This window comes from Anolis carolinensis, chromosome 4 (genome assembly GCF_035594765.1).
Source record: "Anolis carolinensis isolate JA03-04 chromosome 4, rAnoCar3.1.pri, whole genome shotgun sequence".
NCBI classification, from domain to species: Eukaryota; Metazoa; Chordata; class Lepidosauria; order Squamata; family Dactyloidae; genus Anolis; species Anolis carolinensis.
The window spans coordinates 159668411-159676644 of NC_085844.1; the positions used below are offsets into that span (position 1 = coordinate 159668411).

At 37.6% G+C, this 8234-nt stretch overlaps 1 long non-coding RNA gene across 1 annotated transcript in view; it reads right to left on the reverse strand.

Moving 5' to 3' along the window:
* Nucleotides 1-7087, reverse strand: part of LOC134298724 (uncharacterized) — a 30591-nt gene extending 23504 nt beyond the window's left edge. Inside the window, exons 1-2 of the long non-coding RNA XR_010005814.1 lie at nucleotides 7052-7087; nucleotides 3351-3437 (exon numbers count right to left, since the gene is read on the reverse strand). This is a non-coding gene — a long non-coding RNA (uncharacterized LOC134298724). The remainder of the gene's footprint in view (nucleotides 1-3350; nucleotides 3438-7051) is intronic.
* Nucleotides 7088-8234: the final 1147 nt, after the last annotated feature.

The following is an 8234-nucleotide window of genomic DNA, read 5'->3' on the forward strand; positions in this document are numbered from 1 at the left end:
ATGACTGTAATTGGGGAAACTTCAGGGGCTCCTATCTCCCTCATTTATACAGCTATTGAAGTGAAACTTGCTACAATGGTAGAACACATTTACCACTGTTATCCTACCAAATTTCAGAACATTTCACTTATCCATGGATTTCTGGAAAATTTTCAAAGTTTTAGAGAGGGACAGACCTCTCTCTCTGCTATCCTGATTGGTGATTTCTGATGCTGATGCAGTCTGGGAAATGTAGTTTTGGTGAGGGCTTTTTGAATTCTTTGCCATAGGGGTCCTTCCTTCCCAAATTACATTTTCCAGAGTTCTGTGCTGTTCCCAAAATGCACTGCTCCCACTTTTTCCTGTTGCTAATACCAAGACCACATTTCACAGAGGAATGGCAAGACACTAAGGCAGCCTTTGGCTTTGCTTCCTTGCCGTGCATTGAATATGAAACTGACTTTGGGAATCTTCCAAGATTTACAAAACGAAAACAAAAACAATTCTAAAATATTTGGTGTGGGCCACACAAACGCTTCAAATATAGCTTCCGACTTTAAAAACTTTCATTTTTCTTCCAATATTTTTGCACAAGCCTACTATCTGTCCTAACCCATCACTTTAATGGCTTTATTAGGTTTTCCATTACTTCATTTAGGTTTGAAGAACATCTTATACTTGAGTAAACCTTTAAAGACCCTAAGAATAACCATGGAAGCCCTACTCAAGATCCTAGCACCAAAGCTTGATAGGAAGAAAATCCATTTATTTGAGATGTGGAACTGGAAAACAGCATGATACAATGGACTGATAAAAACACAAATGAATAAGTCCTAGAGCAAATCAAGTCTAACTCTCCCTAGAAGAGATGTTTCATTAAAAAGAATGTAGTTTGCTAAAATAGAGAGCACTAGGAACAGAGGAAGGTCGCATTATAGGTGGGTGATCTTGCTTAGAAAAGCCACATCTCTGAGTCTGCAAGACCTAAGCAGGGCTATTGATGACAGGTGACTTGGAAATCTCTCATTCACTCATACATTTGTATACGTTGAAGCTGACGTGAAGGCAGTTAATAACAAAGGCTAAACTTTTCATGAGAATATATTGGCAAGATTGGTGAAGAGGGGAATTATTTTTGCATTCCTCTGAAGCTGAAAGGGTGTGACTTGCCATAAGTCTCTCAGGTGAATCTACACTGTAGAATTAATGTGGTATGACAACACTTTAGCTGCCATGTCTTAATACTATGGGTTCCTGACATTTGTAGTTTAGAGACACATCAGCAGTCTTTGGCAGTGAAGGTTAAAGAGTGTATAAAACCACAACTTCCAGGATTCTATAGCATTGAGCATTGGCAATTAAAGTAGTGCATTAATTCTACAGTGTAGATGAACTCCCATTTTGTTTCCTTGGCTGGGTAGAGATGTCAACCCTGGTCTCCAGAAATTAGTCCAGTGCTCAAAACATTACACCGTGTTGGCTCTCTTTCATGCTAATATTTCTATCTTTAGTGTTCCATGGCCTTGCCTTCTAAACAAATTTGTAAGGTGCTTTGATTTCAAAGACAATATATTAATATTTTACTTAAAACATATACATGTATTCTGATTATGTGGTTGCCTTGCACACCATTTTTAGCAGAAAAGTAAGATATAAATTATTTGACATACATACAGACATTCTTATGTAGTAGGCATAATCATATGGAAGAATCAAATACACTCTTGAATAAGTAATTAAATTTATAAGCAAATAAGTTTGAAAATCCAAAATACTTATGAGACTATAGGCAATGGTCTCTCTATTCTCAGTTCAGAGGAAGGCAGTGGAAAACACCTCTGAACAATTTTTTCCAAGAAAACCTTGTAATAATTTTGCCTTGTGGTTTCCATAAATCGGAAATTACTTGAAGACACAGGAGGAGGAGAATGATATGGAAAACATATAGCATTTAATATCTCCTTCTCCAAAGATGACCTGACCTCAAAAAGGGAAATCGAACATCCCAAACCCTCATCTAGTTGTCAATAAACATTTGAGATCCCTGTCTCTACAACCATTAAATGTTCAGTGGACATGTTTGGGATTCATAGGAAGAAGACAGATTTCAATCCTTGTACTGTCAATCCCTACAGCATCCACTAATTGGAGGAATATATACTAGCTTTGTGGGAGGGAATGTATACTTGCTCTGGAATAAGAGTATTTTCCCCTCCCATTGCAATTAGTTGTACAAAAAAAAAAAAAAAACCAAGAAGGAAAACATTGCCTTCACCCCCAATTCTGTATCTCATCACACTAGAGCTTGGATCCACTTTAAATCCGCTTTAGGGAGGGGACTTTAGGTTTTTAAGGTTTCCCCTTACGTTAAGTCCAGTCATGTCTGACTCTGGGGGTTGGTGCTCATCTCCATTTCTAAGCCGAAGAGCCGGCGTTGTCCGTAGACACCTCCAAGGTCATGTGGTCAGCATAACTGCATGGAGCGCTGTTACCTTCCTGCCAGAGCGGTACCTATTGATCCACTCACATTGGTATGTTTTCAAACTGCTAGGTTGGCAGGAGCTGGAGCTAACAGCAGCCACTCCCGCTGCTCCTGGGGTTTGAACCTGGGACCTTTCGGTCTCCAGCTCAGTGCTTTAATGCACTTCGCCACCAGGGCTCCGGAGGGGACTTTATACAGCTCAGCCAGACAGGTCTTGGGCCTCACCAAATTGCAAATCCCAGAATTCTGCAGGAGGCAGAAACCGGATTTAAAGTGGATTCATACTCTAGTGAGATGAGGCAGTAAATATATACACATTCCCTTCCTAGTATGTGACACACCAAATCCTGAATTCATATCATTAGTGAAAGAGGTACACTTGACTTTTTGGAATCCACACAATTTTAGTTTCTGAGTGGATATATTTATTTTCCGTATCAAAGATATTTTTCTTCTTTTTCCATTTGTGCTCTGCATTTAATGAAAAGAGGAGCCTTTATGAAGCATCTCATAAACCCTCGAAATTAACTGCATTTAAATCTAAAGGAAAATAGTTGATAATTACCCATTAACAGAACTACCTAAGGCTGTTTCTTTTGTTCTTGTAGCACTTTTAAAACATAGAAAAATCCTTTTTAGAAAGTAAAAGAGTGGTGACTTGAAGTCAATAATGAAACTGATTAGAGATTATAGCATTCTAACGTCATTTTGTTGAGGATATCATATTATCAGGAATAATCTTATCACTAATAATGCTAACTTTAAAACAAGATGGATTACAATTTAAAAGTTTTTAAAAACTGTTGTGTAGCATTATAGAAAGCCAGCACTTTAGTTTGAAACAAGAATTTGATTTAAAACACCCCAGGGATAAATACATATTTTTTACCTTGCTCACCAGTGTGATCGTTCAGAGCTTCTTTCAGTGCAAATATTTTTGCTGCAATGGACTTGCCTGACGGAACAATCTGAAGACCTTCTCATTCAGCACACAAAACAGCAGAAAAAACAACAAAACAGTCTTACTTTTTCAGATTCAACATTTATGCAGATGTAAACAGACTGTGGCTGGATCTACACTGCCAAATAATACAGTTTCAGAATGCAGTTTAACTGTGTTGATTGGATTAGATAAGTTTACACTTCCTGATAAATCAATTCAGTGCAGTCAAACTGTATTACAGCCAACCCTCAACTTACAAACAAGATAGGTTCTGTAGGTTTGCTCTTGCATTGAATTTGTGTTTTTGAAAACTTTAATGGCTGGAACCACTGGGTTTCTGTGAGTTTTTTGGGCTATATGGCCATATTCCAGAAGCATTCTCTCCTGACATTTCATCTTCGTCTATGGCAGGTATCCTCAGAGGTTTGTTAAGAAGTCAGTTGGAAATGAGGCAAGTGTGTGTGTGTGTGTGTGTGTGTGTGTAATATCCAGGGTGGAAGAAAGAACTCTTGTCTGTTTCAGGCAAGTGTGAATGTTGCAATTGACCAGCTTGATTAGCATTGAATAGCCTTGCAGCTTCAAAGCCTGGCTGCTTCCTTTCTGGGGGAATCCTTTGTAGGGAGGTGGTCCTGATTGTTTCATGTCTGGAATTCCCCTGTTTTCTGAGTGTCGACAGTTGTGAATTTTGGGAAATTTAAGATTTCAGAATTGTTGACAAGGGATGTTTAACCTTTATCTAAGGATTTGAATATAGGCTTCAAAACCCTGCAGATGGATGGATGAGTCTGTAAATTTGAAGCATTTTGTAAACACAGTTCTTTTCATCACAAACATTAAGAGATTTATGAATTCTGATAGATTATTAAGAATGAACTTTTAAAAATCTCAGTCATTCCTATCTTATCATCCTTAGTGATAGGAAATGAAATGATTATTCTTTCTATATTACTTGTTCTGTTACAAGCCATTCAACTATTCTCCCTCATAACGTCATAATTCTTTGATGACTAAGATATGAACAACCAGACTTGGAGACTGTAAATACATTTTTAAATGTTATCTAAACATAATGAAATATATTCAGATGGCATTTGAGAACTAGGCTTATTAAAGTTTTTGTCAGAAATGTATTTAAGTATCACAGTTGTATTGTCATGGGATGTATCACTGAGAGAAGGGCTTATTTTTCCATCTTGTTTGCTGCTGTTATTATAGCACTGAAGAAGATGTGCCTTGGAGATTTTTTAAAAGTATCTAGAGAATAGTTCCATTAATTAGGATACCCAGTACATAATCACTAGGAAACATGCCTTGAATCTATATGAGCCAGAGTCCAGATTGTAAAGCTAGATTTGGAAGAAAATAAGAAGGGAAATTAGTGAAAAACTTGTATTAGTTTGCACAGAATATTTAGAAAGATTCTCTTTGGAGGGTTCCATTTGGGACCGTGGCCAGGCAAACAGCCAAATAATATTCTCTTTGGGGAACTCCCCATGTTGTGACTCTTTTCCTGTAGACTTAGATATTTTGGTTTTGCTATCAACAAAGCAGCTTTCTGTACTACATTTATGGGAAAAGACTAGTGGAATAGCCCATCAAAAATGATAAAGCCGAAGTTCAAATCTCATCTCAATCAAGATTTCAGTAGTGACCAGGGATTGGAAGAGCATCCAAGTCTGTCTCTGCATCTCCAAGTTGATTCTATGGCACATCTGGCTGGAAAGTTAAGCTTGCATATAGATGACGAATAAGGAATTTGTATAACTTTTGTAAGAATATTTCCAATGAACACATTTACTGCAGGATGCTGCCATTATACAAAGGGAGTTTGTGTATTTTAGGCATGCATGCAGTGGTTTCTTTGTAATAGAGGTATGCAAGTTGTTAAATATACTTTTTTGTCATATTAATCACTAATCCTGGAATGCAAGGATTTCAGACCATAAATTACTCATAATTCCATGTTCAGCCTGAGAAGTGTGCAATCAGATTCATTTAAAAAAAAAAAAAAGGAAAAAGAGGAATTCTCTCCATTACTACTGGTGATCTCATTCTTTACTTGTTAGTTTCAATTTTCTTTGGATGTGCAATACCATTCATAACCATACAGGATTTTTAAAAAGGATTACCAAGGTAGCAAGTGAAGTGATGTGAACAATATAAAGTAAAAGCAGCAGTGAGGTGCCCTGTATCATGATCATGAATATATTTAAAGTAATGTGCCAAGGACTTCTGAATTCCAATTGTCAATAATCCATTCTGATTTTTTTAGAAACCAAATGGGTTTAATTAGCATCATCGCTACTTGAGACTCAACACCAGGAAAATGCAAAGTATTTTTTTATTGTGCATAAATGAAACAAAAATATTGTGTGTCTGGAGAGAACAGGACCCAAATTAGGGACTTAAATTCCTAGAAATGAATGCATCTGAACATCAGGAAGAATTGGTTTACTGCAACCCAAGAGTGAAATATAGATCTCCCTGGAGTCTGATGGACTCTCCTTCTGTAGAGGCTTTTATACAGAGGTTGGATTGACATCTTTCGGGAGTGCTTTAGTTGTGGATTCCTGCCTGGAAGAAGGGGGTTGGACTAGATGTACTCCTTCCAACTCTATACAATCCAAATGCATGTCTGAGCTCCAACATGTGGATTTGTGCATTGCTACACAGGAAGACACAGCTAAAGCACTCCAAATAAATGCCCATCAAACTGCTGTTTACAGGCTTCCAAAGAATTTGCAAGGGGAAAAGACACTTTGAATTGCTTATACAGTAGAGTCTCACTTATTCAAGCTAAACGGGCCGGCAGAAGCTTGGATAAACAAATATCTTGGATAATAAGGAGGGATTAAGGAAAAGCCTATTAAACATCAAATTAGGTTATGATTTTACAAATTAAGCACCAAAACATCATGTTATACAACAAATTTGACAGAAAAAGTAGTTCAATGCGCAGTAATGTTATTCTGTATTTACTGTATTTACGAATTTAGCACCAAAATATCACGATATATTGAAAACATTGGCTACAAAAATGGCTTGGCTTATCCAGAGGCTTGGATAAGCGAGGCTTGGATTAGTGAGACTCTACTGTACTATGTTTACATTTTTTTCTCTAGGCCCACATGTCTCTTACCTATAAAACATTAGAATTTCAGCATAGTATGCAAAGGAAGCTTGCAGCACCTTAGAGACTAAATGAGAGTACAACGTTGGTAAGCATAAGCTTTTGCAGGCTAAGTCTACTTCCTTAGAGGGTCAATGCGACCTTCTGCACTACAAATGGAATGGCCCACAAAAATCAGAAAGCCATTCGTAAGAAGAGGAAAAAAGAGGAAAAATGTACCTAGCTAGTGTAATAACAAAAGCATCATCATCATCAACAACAACAACAACAACAACATTTTTTGCTTCTTTCTCCATATGGATCAAAACTGGAGTGGTTCCAGACAGCACTTTAATACCTAAGTGCAATTGCATTTTAAAAACACAATTGCACTTGCATTAAAGTCCATACACTCTCCAGAAAGCATGTGCTATTCAGGGGAAGGGGTGTGTCCACAGGCCCTGCCAGGCTTTTCGGCAGGGCACTGGTACAGAAAGAAAACCCCTTATAAAAGCCTTAAAAAGGGAAAATAACTCACCTGGCAGCCATTTCCCCTTCTCTGGAGTTCTCCTGGGTCATACCAATGATGCACCAAGAGAGGGGGGCCAGGAGTGATTTTCGTCCTCCCCACTCTTGGCACATCATTGGTATAACCCAAGAGAACTCCAGAAAGGGGGAAATGGCTGCCGGGTGAGTTATTTTCCTTTTTAAAGGCTGTTTTAAGAGGTTTTTTGGAGGAGTGGGTCTGTCTTGGGCTCCAGAAGTCCAAAACAGCTTGTGTAGATGGGCACTGGAAGTTGTGCTGTATGATTCCCAGTCCCATCTACACAGCCCCCGCAGCTGGAAAGACAATTAATATATACTTCAAAATCCATATAAGACACAAGTAAAGACCTATCTCTTCCACCAGGACTACCCAGTCAATTTTGAACTATGAATTTTTAATTTGCATTCTATTGGTATGTTTTAATCTTTGAACTATGTAATTTGGTAAGTGTATTTTGGCTATGTTTTATCCTGTCTCCAGTTGTGAGAAGAGGCAGATAACAAATTGTTGTTCTTAAAAAACAACTGGATAACCCTGCTGTGGGCTACGTATATCTGTGAATGTAGCATTGGCCATTAAGGATTAAATCATACTTATAGTAATAAATGAGTAACTGCTTAAAACCATGGGGTGTATATGGTATAATTAAAACTATCTGTTTTTTCCAAAACAATATCATATATAGACTAATGTTCAATAATACAAATATTTCTTTCACTTTCAAAAGGCATCCTACTACATGGCGTCTTTGCCATTCCCTTTCTCAAGCATCAGTGCACTGTAATGCCTTTCCTATTCTTGTAATGTCTTTCCTGCTCCTACCAAAATTAAGAATATGCAATCAATGAACTTTGCTTCCCCACTTCTTCCTACAGTGTCAATGGAGCTAACAAACATTTATTAAACTTTTGGCTACAAGAGTGATGTTCTGTTGTCACTGTGCAATCCCCCCTCTCCCATAATTATGGACTAAACAAGAAAAAATACCATGGTCTTGTGCCTATATTTAATGTGGCTAAACACAACAACAACAATAACAAAAACAGTGAAGGATTTGGGCACTTTCAGATGTTGGACAGCAGCAGCAATAATATTATCACACGCATGTATATGTGAATCCAGGTTCAAACTAAAGAAATACGTTTTTACAAAAACCCATCTCTTCCCTAACACA